The following is a 19,014-nucleotide window of genomic DNA, read 5'->3' on the forward strand; positions in this document are numbered from 1 at the left end:
TAGCTTAATGAGTAGTGTATGGAGAGTGGTTTGACCCAAACTCCCAAGTGAACAGATCTTCAGCCTGTGTTATTGTGCCCACTAATAGTGAGAACAAAATTGCTTCACTAGGTGTCTATACAGCATGGTGCAGTAGTAGAGATACAATTCCCTGTGAAGATGGATGGGAGACACCTAAGTTTTTTTTTATTTTGTTTAAATTTGGTTAAAGCAGCTATGTTACTGGATGTACCTCCTGAGTGCTAAATATTGTGTGTTTACTACTTTTCACTAGTGAAATACATATTTTTGGAAATCCAGTCAGTCCTCCTTGGGCATCTTCTGGAAAGAGCTTTTGCAGTAAGGCATCTCACAATGTCATGTCTGAGCCGGCAGTGCTGCAAGATCTCTAGTGATAATTGGATCGGTGTTGGGGAAAAGGATAAGTGATACTTGGTGGGTGTATTTTTTCATGAACATGTAAGTTACATGACATTAATGAATTGGCAAAGTAATTTTACAGGAAAATTCACGGACCAAATAACGCCCTCAAAACCTGCAATGTGGTCTTTGTGCTTGTTTATAGATGCTAAATGGGTATTTTTAAGTGTGGTAGCTGATTATATGTACCTATCAACAAACAGGTGAGCACACTAAAGTTAGGAGTCTTAACCGAAAGAATAACTGTTTTGTGCAGCCTTCACACTTCTGCACTTGGTCTCTGCGTATCTGCCGAAGCCCTGTCTGTTCTGCAGGAATGGGATGGAAAGTAAGTTCTGTCTCACTTTCTGCAGTGAACTTGCAATATGGGCACTTGTGTAGCCAGAGCTGAAAGATTAATAACACATTTTTGTTTAAACCACTAATCAGTCTTTAGATACTTTAGTGTTGGCCACTACTGATCCAGTTCATGTTTGAACTGGTGACCTCTATTTGAAAATCACTTTGTCCTTTTAATAGTTGTCTGAGTCAGCCTCTGTCCCTTTCCTGAGGGTTTCTTTATCTGCACTTGAAAAGGTTGTTCTTTTTTTTTTTTTTTTTTTTTTGTGGAAGACTAATCCCTGTTTTGTATGGCTATGCACATTGTAGTAAATGAAAGCTATGTGTATTCCCCTCCCTTACCTTGAATGAGCCCTTGCTTCTCTTCTAACGGTTTGTAACTCAGTCTTCAGTGGGCTTTTGTTACCTGCAGTTTTGGAGGGTTTGTATGGACGAATGGTGAGAAGGTGGTGGTGAGGGTCTCCCCTCCTGCTGCCTGTTGGTTTCTGAATCTCTTCTAAATGTATGTTCTTGAATTTGGCCTTTCTCTGGAAGTTTTGCTTCTGCTACAAGTATCTGCCTGATCATAGCTTGCTGACCTTAAGACACATAGCATTGTTGAACCTTCATCATCTTGATCGAGCTCTAAGATTTGATCTCTCCCAGTTCTTTTCTTCCTAGCTCTTCCCATTCTCTAGGTATCTCAATACTTGCCACTGTCTTTGCAAAGAATTACTGGGTGATAACTCAGAAGCAAGGTGATGTAAGTACTTTTCAACATAAAAAGGATAGAGACTTAAAGATTGAGGGTCACTGGGAAATGTGAAAGGCATATGAGCAAAAAATAAAATCACTGACTTCAGTCTTCTAGTTCTGCTATTCCAGGTGAAACCTCTGTAACTTTAACATTTGGTGTGTTTTGGAAGGAATTTAAGGGCAAGATAAGCTGTTCATGCCTTCATCTTTCTTTTTTAGTCACACTCAAGAGATGATCACTTTTATTTCCTCTGCTGGAAGTTGTATTCTCACTATTGTATAATGTAAGATGACAAGGCAAGGAGACTTGGGCAGAGAAATTAAGTGATAAAACTCCAAATGACTTGATTTGGTCTGCAAAGGACAGATTTTTGTTTGTCTTTATATTCTGTCAATCCTGCGTAGAAACGTTATTGGGAGGAGATTTGGTGCTAACCCATCTTTAACATGTACAGCTTCTTAACTGTTACGATGATGATAATATGAAACCATTAACCAAGCAGGCAAGGCCAGCACGTGTGCGCTGTGTGAGTGGAATGAGCTAGGGGTGGAGGAATCTCTGTTCTCAGTTGTTGGATGTTCCGTGATCCCCTTGAATGCTGTGTTTCTACTCCCCCAGGAAAGGGAGAAGAGAACAAATAACGTGTGACAGATGTTAGTCATGTCACTTAACGCAGGACTGGAAGGCACTTGGATATTAATGTAATGAGCACAGTATAAAGACCTGAATAGAGTAGACCTGACTTCTAATTAAGCCTGCCGAGATGCCAATACTGATTTCAGTTGTGCTTTTGCTATGAAAAATACAAGGATAGTTTGACAAAGCAGGCAAGGACCACTGTGGTCTGTTTTAACTATTGTGCTTGTGGGTGTTCATTTCCCATGCAGGCCAGGAGTTCTAGTGCCACTTTCTTCAGAGCTGGCAGCTTTAATTGAAGGAAAAGCACAAGCTTAACTTCTTTACTAAGGAAAACCTAAAATGCTGCCTTCACCTTGCCTCTTCACTGCTAACTGTGGAACGGCATGGTACCTCATCCCAAGCAAACACCTCTGTACGTCTTGGGATTCAGCTGGTTGTTTTCAGTCCATTGCTAGTGTTTGTTATCTTTTGGCTTAATATCGGGAGCTGTCTGGAGTCCGTTGGCAGGGAGCTGAGCATGTTGTTGTTCCTATATGTTGGGATGCTGCTGGAGGCCCACAAGTTACACCCAACTTGTAGGGTGGCCCTCATCTGCCTGCCTTTTGGAGGGAGGCTGGGGACAGGGACACCCTTTTGGGCAGCACTCATAGTAAGAGCTGAATACATTTATCTTCATCTGTCCACTGTTGGTGAGCGGGCTGGAAATGGCCTTTGCTACGTGATGTGATGTAGGAAAAGATGGTTCTGAAACTGCTGGCAGGCTTCTGTGGCTGCATGGATTGAATTGCTGTGGAAATTAAGAATATGGGCTTGATTCTGTATATGTCACTCTTCCAGTGATGCAAGTCCATGTATAATTGCTGTAATGCAGGGGGGAGGGCAGAGTTTTCTTTACTCGGACCATTCGCAATTGGTAATACAACCCTGAAGAAGCGAGCGTAAAAGCACAGAATTGTTTCTGCTTTTGTGTGTGCGTGCCTGCACGGTGCGTTTTGGGCTTTGTGTGGTGGAGAATTCAGAGACATTTTGTGAGAAGCGGGAGCATTGATAATTGCATTCTGGTTAATCATCGTAGAGGGACCATGATTGCTACTAGCTGATGCTTTGCGGCTTCTGCCAGAGTTAATAATTCATTGCCGGACTGTGTCAAAGCATGCTCTTAAGTCGGATCCCTCCATGGATTGCAGGCATCAGTAGGAGTTGGAAGAGATGAAAGATGGGCTTAGTGTTTGACAGCCATTAACTTGGTGTGGGCCTCTGGGCAGCATTAGGTTAACTTCCTTGTCCTGTGCTTCCCTGTGTTCGGGAATGTGAGGGACGTGGGAATTCAGCCTCTTGTGAAATTGCATTAAGAAATTCAGTAGCTAGATGGAAGAATGCTGAAATGAAGGTGTGAATATCATTGACCATACGGCTCTGGTTTAATAGGCTGTGGGGCTGAGTGGATTTTGCCTGCCATGATGCTGAGGTAACAGTTTTATAAAAGAGGTGTTTTACTGTGGCATTGAGTTGCTTTCCTATGTGCAGTGCCTAACCTCCCAGGGAGAGCGTGCTTTTACCACTGAGCGCTGAATTTGGTCATGTCGGTGCTCGCAGTCATCTGCGAGAGGGATTGACATTCAGGGCTTGTATATAAAAAAAAAAAGGGGTTAGCGTTTTGAATTAAAAATTAACACATTCTCTGCATAATTACAGACTTACAGCACACACTAATGCTGTACAAAAGAGAGCTTTCCAGGCAGAGTTTAATGGCCCAAAAGTGGAGCCATCACTTCTTTCCACCCCTCCTTTTAAATTAGCATTGGCATGTTTGAAACACTCCTCAAAATTCTGCTGTGAAATAGCTGTTTGGCTTCCAGTTGTGTTTTGGTGGGGTTTTTTGTTGTTTTGTTTTTAAAAGGTGATTATTCTTTTTAATGCTAAAGATGGAAAGTGGTTTGCATATTCAGGGAACATTATAATTTTGAAAATAATCTCCTAGTAGATATTTAACAATGGCTTTGGGTAAATGGACACTTGTTGCGCTTTGTTTAAACGATTACATCTCAATTATCGCTTGATGGTGAGAGCATGGGTAATACCCTTGGTTCTTTGTTAAAAAGGCTCTCATTAAAACTGGTTCCTGCTCTTGCCTCTTGGATAAATATGGACATGAGGTAGTTCAGTGACACTCTGTCAAATTGCCGAATTGAGTGCAAGTTCCCCATTCATCCTGACAAATGATACCGTTAATTGGGGTGTGGGGTGCGGATGGCAGGAACAGGGCTGCCAGTGTTGGTGTTAATCCTCTCTGCTTGGCTGGGCTTCCCCCGCCTTTCCCCTGCTAGGGAGAGTCACTCTTCCAATTTTACGGGATTTGTATTTCTCTCTTTTATTTTTCCTTTTTCTTCCTCTCCCCCCACCCGCATGGTCACAAAAAGCAGTGCTTCTCAGTTGGTGCTGTCAGAGGTGTTTAACACTCTCTGCATTTACATCCTGCCTCTTGTCTGGTGCAAATTTAGCCCCAGAAAGCTGTGTTGAAACTTGGGTCTCCTTTGAGCTCTGTAATAAGCCAGCGACTCCCAGTCTGAGTGAGTTGGTGGGGTTTTTTTCCCCTGCAAGAGGATGGCTTTCTGTGATGATGTTACTGGAGCTGGTCATTTCCCACTTCGAGTTTTGACTCTGGAAAACTTGTGTTCTCATAGTCCATGAAAGTTAGCAGTTTGCCACAAAGCCCAGATTCCCTGCCAGGTGTGCCAGTAGCATAATGATACACTCAGCCCATCTGACTTTTTGCTTTGCACTGTTTACATGTGAATATAACCGTATTGAGGTGTTAGCCTGGATTTTCTTCCTGTCCTCTTCACCATGACCTGCTTGAATTGGACTCCTGAAATCTTTGGCTCCTCTTTCTGCATCCCTCTGAAGGGAGAGGATGAGTGTGCAGAGCTGAAAACAGAGGCGGCATGCTGGGTATGGCAGCCCTCCTTCTGAAGAGACCTAGCGTGTCATTAATGCTGGATAATCACCCTGCCAGCCTTGCGGAGAGGAAGGGAGCTAATGCTCCTTTAAGGCGCTCTCCAGACCCAGTATGACAGTGCAGTATTTGCTGCTGCTACAGCACTGGATTAAGCAGAGAAGGAAAGATTTTTGGGAAGGAGCTACCTATTGCTGTTTCAGCTCACTGCCAGCGGAGTCTCTTACTTTTGCTGGCTAATGCTTGCCCATGATAGCAGATGCCACAGCTGTGGGACTTCAAAAAAGAGCTAATACAGGAGCAGATCCAGGGATGCTGTTCATATTTGTCCCCTTGACCCTGCCTAGTGTAAGACTCTGAAAGAAAGGGGGAAGAGATTACAGTGACTGTAGACTAGCATTTTTAATGGGTTTTTCCTTGAACTTAAGGCAGGGGTGATAGTATCTTTGATTTTTGTAGTTATGGTGAAGGAATCCCCTTTGCGCCAGGGATGCAGCTATACCTGAGAGGGAAGGGGGTCATTGTGGACACGCAGAGATGGAGAGAGGGAGCGATCCTGACACAGAGGAGGATGATCATGCTCCGGTGGCTTCTGCATGATCTTTGCATCATCATCCTCTTAGGGATAGGATGCTTTCCACTTGGAAGGAGAGCTTGTATGGTTTTCTTTAGCTGTGGCCCAGCAGCTCTGAACAGGAGTTTTCTCCCTTCTCCTCCCACAGCCAGATTTGAGCGCAGAAGTGGTTGATGTGTGAGCTGACTGAACGCTCTGCTAAATTGATTGCCAGTGAAACAAATAGCAGGTCCGACATCTTAGCTGGGTTACCACTCGGAGTTGTTTACACTAACAGCCATTTGGGGTGAGTATTTCCTGTTCGTATCCTTCAAAGCTGTTGCTTTAAGAAATCCATAGGTAAGGAGTGACAGTGTTGTACTGAGCTGCACTGGAAAAGCTTTCACTGCAACATTGTGAGCTGGCAATGCAATACGTAAAACAAAAATTATATATAAGTAAACTCTGCTGATCTGTAATGCGTAGTTCTGCAGTTGGGAGTAGCTTCTGCAGTTACATTCATGGCCAGAAAATAACAGGGAACGTCTGTTGATAAGAGCAGCATCTTTAAAGTTGTGGCTAGAGGCTCCAGACGGATTATTACACTCCTGAAATCTGTGATGAGGCTACAGCCTGTCCTAAAGAGCTGGCTGTGTCTCCAGTTAGCTTTACCCATATTCAGGTTTGGTTAGAAAGCAAAAGCTGTATGTATCCTCTGTGCTCCTGGCTCTGCACCACTAGGGGTAGGTAGAGGGAGAAACCATCCAAAAATGGAGCACTGTGTGTGAGGCGAGTGGCAAGTTACTGAGGCGAGCGCTGCTGCAGGGATATCGCCAGGCATGGATGCTCGGAAATGCAGGAGGAATGCCAGAGTTAAATTAGTCCTGCAAATGTGTACCCTTCCTCTCTCCAAAAGGACTTGACTTGCACTCTTGGGTGTAGCTGGTTGTGATCAATGGTTTTCCCTGCAATGCAACTGACTGCGGTTTTCCTCTAAGAATGTCAGTGGGTTTGGACCTGTCTTCTCTTCTCATGAGACTCCTGGTACGATGATTTGGGTATTCAGTACAGCGTTCATTTGGTCACAAGCAGGGAGGGTTTGCTCCTTGCAGTGGTTTGAGGAAAATCACCCTTAGGATCAAGTTTGCTAGTTTCAAAGCCAGAATACTGTATTTAAGAGACTACTCTGCCACTTGTGAAGCTCAGAACTGTGCAAGGTGCCCAGTGATACCTTTGGGGTAGGTAAGCCTGAGTCACAGAGCACCTTCTACAGGCGTAACGGTGTTAATGGGAATTGCTTCCAAACCAGGGAGTACAACGTTACTTCAGAGGCTCATGGTTTTTCTCTGTATAAAATACCCTGCACCATTTTCACTGGTACTTCGTGTCCAACCAATACCCCTGCAGTGTTGTTTTAATTAAAACAGAAGTGGTAATAATGAATTGGTGGTATTGGTGGTGGTTCTGCAAATACATCAATGTTAATGCACAGTAAAATGCTCTCCTGATAGCTTTCTGTGCTTCATTAAATTAAATGTAGACATCCCAAGTCTAGATTTTTTGTGTGTACATGTGTTCGCAAATACAAGACGTACATTCTGTAAGCAGAATTACTGAATTGTGGAATGCAGTACTGTTGCAGCAGGGCTGTCATTCTGGGATTTAAAATGAAGCAACTTTGAATTTGGGAGTGTCACCAGCGGTTTGCAGGCGGACGGGAGCTGTGTTGGCACCGTGGGTTAAATGTGCACATGGGACCTGTGGAAGTAACTGCCTGATAGCGTTACGCTCATGTTTTGTGAAACACTTCTTCACCGTTAGATGTTTTGCGTACTAGCAAGTGCATTCCTTATTTCTTTGGTGCTTCTAATTTTTTTCTTTAAGATGGGGGTGGTCTGTTTCTCGATTTTTCTCTGGCTTTCTGCACTGTAATGATCGCACCATCACCTGACTGCTGGAATATACTGGCCTGACTTTAATCATCGGGTGACTGGCTCTTAGCATGGTTTCATCTCTGCTGTTTTACATCTCCCCTTGTAATTGCATGATTGCTTGCAGCATTGTTTTTCTATTGGTGACAATGAAAGGCACATGTTAGTATTTTATGTAACCTTATACTTTCTGTTTGATGTTTAAAGTGTAGGTGAAGAAGTAGTACTTTGCAAGTAAAAATCCTCTCTTTCTTTGTAAGCAGCAATTTTCACCCCTTGTGCAATCATCTGTTAGACAACATTATATATAAAAACACGTTGGTAAGTATCATATGGAGGAAGAGGTAGTCAGGCTAAGCCTGTATTAGTAACAGGGCTGCATTTCTGTAGTGCTGACAGTTTCATTGAGCTATGTATGCTCGCAATGAAATAACCTGTTCAGAGCTACAAAAGAGTGCAATGTTTAATGTAAATAGTATCTTAAGTCTTTTAACTACTAAATAACCAAACCCAGCAAAACAATAGAGAATCAAAGCTCCCCTTTAAAGAACATTGACACCAGTTAATATGCAGTAAAATTATTTGCCTGTACAAGTTATTTCAACAGCTCTGCAGGTCTAAAATGGCAGAAGCTTTCTGTTGCTGTATAAAAATCAAACTACCATTTATTTCCGCCTCATGGTATGTGCAAATTCATGCAGCTCAGTTAAGGGAATAGCTTCACAACTGGTGTTACAATCTGTGGCTGGAGTGCTGCATCACAATGCAGCAAATGCATTTTCCACATTAACCAAACATGACAGCTGAAACGATTATTAACCATGCAATATGTCGGAAGTCATCAAAAATTCACATCAGAGTAATTGCAGTGGCTCGGGGAAAAAAAAATAGTAGCATCTCTCTCCTCTTGCCTGCCTGCCACCTCACCCCCTCCTAATTCTTACATGGTACAGTCCGTTAACAATAAAATATCCTTCTGTAACCTATAAACTGTTACTCCCATCAGTTACTGGTTTCAGACTGATGCTTTCCCTAGAATCTGAATAAAGCACCACTGGGGGAAAAAAAAAATATAGATGCTTTACAGGCAGTGGTGTTCAGCCGTGGAAAGCAGCTGCTTTCTTATTGTCTTGCTGGACTCTTGACTGTCTCAGCCATTTCAGGACTTGCAGGTTTGATTTATTTTATTTTTTTTTAAAGATGAGAAAACTTGAGCATTAATACAGACAGATACAGCTGTGTAAGCCTAAATACCAGGCAACTGAAGTGTGGCAGTTACAGCCAGCATTAACAGGTTTGTAACTCCTCAGTACTGAGATCTACAGGTAGGAATGTATATATTTTAAAATATACAAAATGACGGTTAAAAGCTTGCTTTGATAAGAAAGAGTTTTCCTTCAGGTGTCTTCTGTGGCGGTTTTTCTTTGTGCTGTTGCTGCAGGTGGTTTAAATTTGTAGGTGAGTAATTAAAGAGAACAGGTGGGTAGTTTTGGAGAAATCATCCTTTGCTCACAGAAAAGAAACCTTCAGGTCTGTACCTTTACCTTCTAATATTCTTTGCTCGAGCAGCTGTTGGGTGGGGCAGTCCAGTGTCTGCTTTGGGTTTCAGTCGTGTTGCCTTTTTAAAGACCCTCCTGACATTGCTGACTTTGCTTTTCATTTAAGCAGAAATACAGTAGCATAACTTTCTGAATGCATTTATTCCTATTTTCTCTTCCCTAGGCTATGAAATGTCTATGGAAGTATTTTAAGTAAAAAAATAAAGGTACTACTTGATTATGTGATTTTTCTCTTAGTTTTCATTGTGGTGCAAAGATATTGGTCCACTCTTTCCTCTGTTCCTACAGATGCACTTGTGATTTATTTAGAAGACACGCTAAACTTTCTTTAATATTATTTTGAAGTAAGGGTTTCAAATGTGGGATGAAAATTGAAATAACATAGAAAATATTTCTACTTTCCCAAAGTAAACGAGACACTTAGAGATTTGCTGCTTTTTTTTTTTTGTTAGTTTCTTAAATGAGGTGGTGAAGTGTATTTGCTTAGTCAACTGGAGTTTGCAGCCTAGACCCCACCTCTCTTTCAAGTGAATAGGATACGTTATGAAAGGGGTTAAGCCAGTAAAATCATAGTAAAGGGAAGCAGCCAGGGAATTAACATTTATATAAATGTGGTGGCCATGACTAGCTGGGTGGGTGGCAGCTGATTTAATACTCTCAGATCCTAGGGACTCAGAGGCTGCATGCAAACTGGAAGCTCTGCCTGCCTTTGGTATGGGGACAAAAGTATAGGGTGGGTTGCTTTTTCTTCTTTCCTTTCAATTCTGTTTCTCTGTAGGGAGAAAAGCAGGTTAATGAAATGTGCTGTGCCGGGACGGCGGCTGGGCTCTTGCAGCACAGAATGACTTGCCTCCTTTGGGGCTCCCTCCCCAGATATTAAGGTGCCTATATGCCATCTTCTGCACTCTTATGTTGTCAACTGAGAAATGCTTAGAAGGGGAGACATGGGAACAGTGGCGTAGCATGGCCAAAAAGTTGCCTCTTTTAAACAAGATTACCTGTGCAAAGGGGGGACTCGCCACAAAAGCAGCTCAGCAAGAAATCAAGTAAAAGACAATGAAATGTGTGGCTTGCATAGGTAAAAAGATGGAGGAAGCCATCTCCACTGACCCTGTATGGGAGACGGCTCAATTATCCTTGCAGTTAGTACAGTGTAGCAAATTATTTTCCTTTGTCTGAAGTGGGTGGGAGACAGAGTTCAACTAAGCTCCATAAATTAATGTATGGAAAAATGACAGAGCCACTGCAATTAATAATTAGCCACAGGTCTCTTATAGCGGGGTTTTCCGTGATATCTGTTGGCAGCATCTGGACTTGGCATTTCATTTACATTAAAGTCCGAAAGCTGGTGTGCCGTGTTAACGCAACGCGCAAATAAAGGCATGCACTGCTAGAGAGTTCCTTAGCAAGGGTGGAGTACAGCCGGAGGAGAAAAATGGAAACCTTTTGTCTCTGGTGTATTCTCAGCACACTGGTCTCACACCCCAAGTCTGGAAAGTTTAAACCTTAGGTTTATTACACAATAGGAGGAATAAGCTGAAAAAGGATAAAGTGTTTATTATAACATAGCATTTGTTGCAGCAGAGAATTTAAAAACCTGTCTTTTTCGCCGAGCTTTCTAACATTTTAAAAATATAAAATGTATATAACAGGCATATTCCAGACTTCTGGTTTTTATTTTAATGATCTGTAATTAATAATTCATAGGTAATTTAAATAATTAACTTTGTGAAATGTATCAGTAATGTAGTAAGGAAACACCATTTCTAAAGACCACGGCATGTTTAAAATGAGGATTTAAAGATATCATGACATGTATAAACTCCAAATTGCTTGCTTTCAGTGCCGGTAAAATATTTATATATTTTCTAAGGGACACGCTGCCATGTTGAAAATACCTATTAGGTGAACAAAGTAGCTATGATTTATTTACAAATACTTACGAAGAATGGGCTAGCTAATTTGGGCTTGCTTGTCTAACTTGGATGATTTTGCCAAATCATGTCATGTTATTTAAGAAGGCTGAACTTCAAATATGCTCCTTTTCTTGAAATTCCAGTGTGTATTTTTTTTAAAAAAAGCTTATATTCCTCACACTACAATGCGTGTGGTCTTGGCTCTTTCTTTGTAGCGTTAGCCAGCCACTATCAGCGAAATAAAGTAGATTTAACTTTGGAAAGGTTTTCTTTCCCCATGTGGGTTTTACTGGGAGACTTCAAATTGCAATATAAATATTATGGGAAACCCCATTGTGGAGGTGCGGCACTAAGGAAAGCCACCTATGCTGGGGTTTAGGATTTGCATCTCGGTTTAACTTGGTTATCGCATTTAAGTGCTGACGGGATTTTGATGTCTCTGAACCAGGCGTTGTCCCTTCGAGGCAGTGAGCGTTTGGTGCATGCATCACTTTGTGTCTGAAATACAGATGGAGGCTGGAAGATTTTTCCCTTGGCTTTTTTTTTTTTTTTCCCCAACCGAATCATAAAGATAACTAGTGCTCCCGAGGAACGTTCAGGAAGGTGGTACGCAGGCTTTCAGCTGTGGGATGGGGGCATAGCAGCCAAAATCCTTCTGCTTGAATCAGCCTGAGAACAGGGAGAGTGTCAGGCTCAGCACTGCCAGGCTCACTGCTTGCACCCAGAGAAGGTAGAGAACCAATTTTTTTCATTACTTTTTTTTTTCATACAGTTTCAGACTAACTTGAAGGCATTTAACTGTTTCTATGCATCTGAGATTGTGAAGGAAGAGATGTGCAAATCCCGATAATGTTTTTGCTTACCATAAAAGCCTGAGAACATCCCTGCTTCTCACAAACAGCAAGGTTATGTGCTCCCAGGCAGACAGGCAGAAGGATAAAACACTCACAGGGGCGGGGAGACTGAAGGATTGCACTAAAATTTGCAGAAGTGGGTTAGAGGAGACTTGGGTGTTCATGACTAGTAGGTTTGTTTAATAATTTGTCCTTCTTACTGGTGTTCCATCAGAAATGTGTCAGTTTAGGCTGGGAAATACTTCCTCAACTGACAAGGATGATGGCAGTTTGACTTTTGGATACAATCCTGAGAAATGAATTTTCTGCCACCAGGTTAAATGGGTTATTGTATCTGCCTATATGTTGATGCTAATGTACAATTCATCCAGCAACAGACACTGCAAGCTTGTCAGCACACCTCCTTTATGCCTTTTTCTTTCCTTTTCAAACTACTCCCTTATTACCTAGTGTGTTCTGTGGTATTCGGAGAGAAGCCTATCCTCTCTAACAGGGCTGGACACTCCTCTTTCCTTGGCTTTATGAATTTTTCGTGTGGTGCTGACGGATTTCCAGTGGCTGGTGTCTCAGCTTACACCATCTCAGGAGACCCCTCGCCAGCTCTCGGTACAGTAAATCGAGGTGTGGTCTGCAGTGGCAATGGTGTGCTTCATCCCTGCCCCTGCCATGCAAGGACGTGACACGGGCAGGAATTCAACAGCCAGGTTTTATTTGTCACTGCATTATTTGAGCATGGTTTCCTCTTAGAGGGGGAAGAACGCACAGCTACTTCTCGAGAAAATGTGGAGTAACCACGATGCTAAAATGGCAGCGAAAGAAATAAGAAAATGGCGTCATCATTGAAATTAGTTTCGATGGCTTGATTTGAGGGTGTCCTGCTTGGTGGGAGAATGTTTTCAGCAAGAGGTATTATTACATTACAGGCTTAGTTATGACTATACAATGAAGATTTTAAAATCATTTAAATCTGTAGTTTTTTTCTCTGTATTGCCTTAGAAAGCATGATGCCAGAGAGGCGGATATAATAGCTTATTCCAGTGGATGATCGGAAATTTTCTTTGTTTGCATGCATTAATATTTTTAATACAGGATTGCATTGTGGATCGCAAGCCTACTGGAATTACCTCATGATTTGATTTAATTTATACTAAACTGCAAAAAAGAGGTAGAGCCCTGAGTTTTGCTTTCATTGTGAATCTCTTGATGCGTTTATGTTTTTTGTAGGGTTGTATTTTTTTAATTGGGATTTTAATACAAGGACATTTATAGCGCAGGGGAGAGACTGTGGCCAGTCATCATAGCACTGAGCAAAGCCCCGCACCAAGGTCATCCCCCTGCATTTAAAAAATCTTAAGGGGGGAAAAAAGATAGCCACGCTTTTGGAAACTTGATGAACGAGCTCAGATTCTAGACTGTGTGGTTCATTTGTTCTGTGCTGATCCGTTGCTGATGGTAAAATGCCGGTGCCAAAGGAGATGGGCTTCCTGTGGGTCCTGCCACTGGTCCTACTGGCCTGATCTGTGCGGAGGCTTCCCTAGCGCAAGAAGCTTTATTCCAAGAGAGGTGACGCTGCATTTAATTCCTGTTGTGACATTTGGGTTTCTTAAGACAAATGGAAATGCTGTTTGGGATGCTTTCAGGTGCTATGTACCAATGTTAGCCAGCTGAACAAGCTCTTTCTGGTGGCTCTGAAGTAACATCTCCTGCTGCTGTAACTGGCTCCAAGAGTCTGTCCACCTTCCCTCTCTAGTTCAGATATATTTATTTTTCTTGGTTTTTTCCCTTCTGTTCTTTGCATGACCCCTAAGCAGGTTAGGGTTCTTCAAGATTTTGTTTTGTTATTGCACAGATCTCCTTGGTGCTTTGTAGCTTAGGTAGGACCCTGGGATTCTTGTTGAACAGCTCCCAGATGCATTGTAGGGAGAAAGAAAATGAGTAAAAGCCTGGGGAGGAAGAGAGGATCACTAGAGAAAGTAGCACTGTTGCTTACGCTATTTTTATGTTGCATTAACAATTGCTGTCAAAAATGATCTGTGCAGTGGAGGCCGATAATTATATGTGGAACAGAACCTCATTCTGAGCAACTTCGCTGTAAAATTTTAGATTAAAAAAGGTATTATCTTAGTTTTGTGCCATTGAAGTGTTTGTGACTTTGAAAAAAGCCTCCTAAAACCACTTCTAACAGCATTCCCGTGCTCTGTACAGCCCAACATGACATGGCAAAGATTTTTAGAGCCCGAGAATGAGAGACTAATTGGTGTAATTGAACTTATTTTGGTTTCACTCTGAAGGGGAAAGACACAACAAACAGTATGGGTAACTACTAATATTTCGATAATCAGCAGCACTGTATAAGTAATATATAAATTACATATGTTGCAATGGTTGATATATTTTGGTGGGTTCTAGAACAGTGTCCTAGTTCACTCAATGTAATCACTATGCTTGGGATTGTTAAATCTTGCAAACTTCTGACTTATTTTGTAAGATCTTAAAATGCGTAGGAACACTGCAGTGGATTTCTGTGTTGTGTTAGGACTTAAGCCACTTGTAAGTACAATTTTAAGTGAAATATTGAGAGCTCATACTGCCTGAAAGCCTGAACTTGCTGAGCACACTATGTTGAATTAGAAGAAACTAAAATTGAACGGAGTCACGTTTCCCCAGCAGCGATGATCTGCTTATACGCAGAACAAGCAGTGCCGTGTAGCAGAGAGAGTTCAATTTTGAGGCTGCTGTGTGAGTGCCTGGCACAATATTCCAGAGAAAATCTGAGCAGTGGTATTTATCTAGACATTTCCAGTGGGATGAAGGTGTGCTCCCTGTCTGTGTCATGGTAAAGGTTGCTTGTATCTGCTGCAAACACCTTGCACTCTCCTTGATGGCCGCATGCTGTAAACGTGTTCCGGAGGACTGCGGTTGGGTGTGGGATGTGATGGTGCCTCTCAGTGCTGGGGGGTGGTTTGGTATTAGCCTTCCCTGCTTAATGGATGGTCTCCTGGCTGAAGCAAGAGCCAAGAGGTATTTGTAGTTCTTCCCTCGAAGCCTGTATGTCTGAGGAGCCCATTTCCAGTCTTCACTTGCCAGATCCAAACGGTCCCAGCAAGGGTCAAAGAGCAGGCACCATCTGCCCCTGCTTCTGTTAAGAGCTGATCTGTGATTTCCTGAGGAGCATGTCTTTCAACAGTTTGAGTTTTTCCTGTCACGGCTAGAAGGAATAACGGTATTTATCCAACACAGCAAAATCCAGTGTTCCTGGATATGGTCTGAAGATTGCTGTGAAAACTGCATGAGTTTCACAGATCAAGTAGTCTAAAACAGTAAAATAATACCAAGAAACATACTAGATTTGTTGCATTGCTGGCACTAACCTATGCCAGAGAGCACTTTGTAAATATTTGCCGAAGGCTTGCTCTGCCACACAGATTAAAGGCCGTATTCAACACGGAGCACATCAGTGGCATGCTGATGGTGGGGCAGCAGGGAAGCCCTGCTCCTGCCCCAGAGCTAGTCTCCAGCGAAGGTTGCTGCTGTGCATCTTCCATAGTGCACCCAACCTGTCGAAGGCGACTTGCAGGCAAATGGCGGTGCCCCTTCCTCCTGCCATGCGTGCTGCGGCCCGTTGGGCATGCGCGGGGAGTTGTGCGCGTTGCCTGCGTGCACAGGCTCTAGCACTGTGTGCGTTGACTCGTGCTGCCGCCGGAGTGAGGTCTATCTTGCTGCTCCTCCATCATGAAAGGAGACAGTATTGCAGCTCTGCAAAATCTGATTTTGCCAGAGCAGAAAGCTGCTTTAAAAGAAGCGAAATAATCTGTAAAATCGTTGGCAGTCATGCAGTGCAGCAGAGATTAGGCCTGGGTTTGTATATTTTAATGACTTACTGCCACTGAAATGCTATCTGCTTGCAGGGTGGGGAAGAGCCCTCCTGCCTTGGCTTTCAAACCGGTTAATGTAAGTATTGCCTACAAGCATGGAGCACAGTCACAGTGTGTGGGGGGAACATGGTTCAAGACGCCTGCGAAGGGCAGGTAGTGGATCAGGAAATCTTCCCCAGGCCCAGTGTTTGGCTGTATTAGCAGTTTTGTGTTACAGCTATTAGTCTGCGTGTTTTTCCCTCTTAAGCTTCAACATGGTTGTTGCTTTGGAAATCTCTGATGCAACAACTGGCTCTTGGGTCTTAGCAAACTGTAAAACCTTCTGGGTTTTCCCTGCTTTTTTTCCTGTTTAGTCAACAGTGAATTAATTTTTTAGAAAAATGTTGCAGGATTTCCCATTCTAAGCATGATGGTAAGGAACTTGAGAAATGCATATTGTAGTTTGACAAGCCCAGCTGTCTTAGGCTAGGAGAATTTTGTATTGCTAGATCCCTGAACTGAACACGGTATAGAGCTGTGGGACAAGCCTCATCAGACCTTTCCTTTCAGTGGACCTTTGTGTGTGTGTACAATGATTCGTTCCTTGTCTCTCACACAGCTTTGAAGTGATTATGACTGGTAAATCACCCTTCCTGGGGTTCTTTTCCTCTCTGAGGATCTCTGCACTTGGGCCCTCAGTCTGCTTCAGCCCCGTAGCAGTCTTGCCATCTGAAGTCCTCTAAGGAGAAAACCAATTTCACAAATGCTCTTAGCTCATTGCGTTTGGTAGCTGACCTTTGGGCAGCTGCCTGGCTGCTTTGAAGGACGCTGCATTGCACGGTCCAAGGTACGTAGTGAAGCCGCATATCTGTGTGGTTTTAGGAAAAGCTAATGCTTTCTACAAAACAAATCTTACGACACCTACAGAAGCTTCCAAGAGACACTGGTGTGATGCTGCAGAAGAAGAATCTTGATAGAGAAAAATATTGCCCGTCCTACACTGGCATGTCCCCATCCTCAGGAATACATTACTTGGCCACGCTGTTGCTTACGGGCCCATTGGCATACCAGTGTAAAGCCAGTCAGCAAGCACTGATGCTTGTGTCAGCATAAACAATAATTTGGATTATATGTTATTGCTTTTTTTAGTATAGTCTGTTATTGTGGCAGTGGGTTTCAGGTAGTTTTGCTTCGTTTTCTGTTTCCAGAGGGAACATGGCCAGGAGGGCTGTGCCAGGGTGCAGCACCCTGGGAATGTGCTCAAGCCGTGTGCATGTTTGCAGTAGGATTGTGTTTAGCAAATTGTTTCTTACAATTGCTAGTAGATAAATCAGGTGCTTTATCTGGAGCAACTGTTCCCAAACTGTTGCCAAAGAATGATTTTTGTTAACCATATAATCATCATCCCTGCCGGTCCTTTGCAGGATTCACTGGATCAACTGGAAATCCAGCTCTTGGAAATATTTTAATCAAAGAGCAATTGACTTGAAATGGCCCCAGATTGTTCATTTCATTTTCTTCTTTCTTCCCCTGCCAGTGAAAAAGTAAGCATTGCTGTCAACATCCAAGGCCTCCGTATACTATTTGGCAACATGCGCCTTCTCTTGACAGCTTGAATACTAAGATCAAGTATTAAAAGTATGGCCTGGCTGATGGAAGTAATTAAGAGACTTCTATCAGCCAGGAAAGAGTTTACTAACCTCATTTACTGCGGTAAATGGAAGAGACTTTCAATCTCCTGTCAAAAAGAGGCCATCAGTGCATGCATGCCCTTTCGTACTGATAATGAATTAGTTACTGGAACACTTTCTTGCTGGAATTCAGGCTGGAGCAAGGCAGGTGCCAGTTCCTGTCACATCAGCCGATGTCAGGCAGCGGTTGCCCAGGATGAGAAATGACAGTGGAGCAAGGAGCACGGTGAGAACAGGGAAGTGGCGCGGCCTCCCAGGGGTCCTGCCCCTCCACTAGTGGGGCCACTTGTGCAAACCATCCTGGAGTGAGGCGGAGCAGAGGGGGGAACATGTGAGAGGAGAGGATCAGACTGGAATCCAAGGGGTAAGAGATCCAAGACGAACTGGAATGTACTGGGGAAAAATACAGAGAGACAGTAGATGTGTAAGAATAAGTGGGACTAGCTGGAAAATGGGAACCTGAAGGTGGGAGAGTGGGTGTATTTCTGTGCCTGGGTCCCTGTTTTGCAAACACCATCTCATCAGATACTGTACAAATGGTGTGTAGGAAATGTTCAGCAGTGTGTGTTGCAGAGAACCTGCAATGGAGAAGAGTTGGACTGCTTCCGTTCCAAACTAGACACAGGAATAATGTGTGGGAGTTCCACAGTAACAGAGAAAAAATTTAAATGCCACTCGCTGAAACAGGACAGCATGGCATGACGTTAGGGCTCTAGGAGCTTTTTTGTGTAAACCTGCCTTGGGGAAATAAGAGAAATTTTAATTTTCAAGCAAAATCCAGGCTAAGTTGGGATCCCTGTGACGGCAGAGCTTGTGCATGAACTGCAAGGTGAGGATTTCACCTCTGAGGTTTTAGTGATGCTCATGTTAGCTATTCCTATCTTTGCCATCTGCCGCTGTGCAATAGCCCTTTGTCTCCTAACAGTATCTCTGTTCTCCTCCTGCTTCTCTCTTTGGATACCAAATAGGAAGCAGTGTCTTACTGCTCGTTGTACAATCAGTAGCATCTCCCCCGAGAGGGCAGCTCCTTCGATAATGGGTCGTGTACTCCCTGCACGTGCCAAATGCTGTACCTCTGTATCCTTGTTACAGTCTGCAAGCGTTCGTGGCAAAGTCAAACCTTGCCTCTGGGACTGCAGAAAGCTTTTAGGACAGATGTAACTCGGTGAGCACAACCGACGCTGTTCGAGGCCCAGACTTAAGAGATAAGTGAACCCTTAAAGCTGTTATGTGGCCTGGGATTTTTGAGGACCAAAACTCTCCAGCGTAAAGCACCTCTCTTCCATCTTTCTTCCCATCCTTGTTCCAGAGAGCTCTGGGGTTTTTTTTATGGCAGGTGAATGTTTGTGTGCATTTATATACATCTGTGAAATGCAAATGTCCGGTGTCCAAACCTAGTGCACCACTAGGTGGCAATGCAATGAATCCAGGGAGTAAATACCGTTAGAGCAGCTGTGGGCACTCCTCACTTTCTTAACATGTGCAATTATGGCCACCAAAGCCTAGAGTGATAACCCCAGGGGCTCTTGTTTGGCCAGACTAAGCAGAAGCAGTCTCGGGAGCCCC

The 19,014-nt window shown here is 43.2% G+C and overlaps 1 protein-coding gene across 6 annotated transcripts in view; it reads left to right on the top strand.

Moving 5' to 3' along the window:
• The window catches only part of NUP93 (nucleoporin 93), an 81,826-nt gene that overhangs the window by 27,525 nt on the left and 35,287 nt on the right, over positions 1-19,014 (top strand). The window contains exon 1 of one of the 6 annotated variants that reach the window (XM_037408997.1): positions 8,620-8,746. The exons of the other annotated variants lie outside the window; for them this stretch is intronic. The gene's annotated coding sequence lies outside the window, so the exon portion shown is untranslated. Of the gene's footprint in view, positions 1-8,619; positions 8,747-19,014 lie in introns of those variants that run through there. 6 annotated transcript variants of the gene reach the window in all.

The sequence above is a fragment of the Falco rusticolus genome, chromosome 15 (assembly GCF_015220075.1).
Source record: "Falco rusticolus isolate bFalRus1 chromosome 15, bFalRus1.pri, whole genome shotgun sequence".
NCBI classification, from domain to species: Eukaryota; Metazoa; Chordata; class Aves; order Falconiformes; family Falconidae; genus Falco; species Falco rusticolus.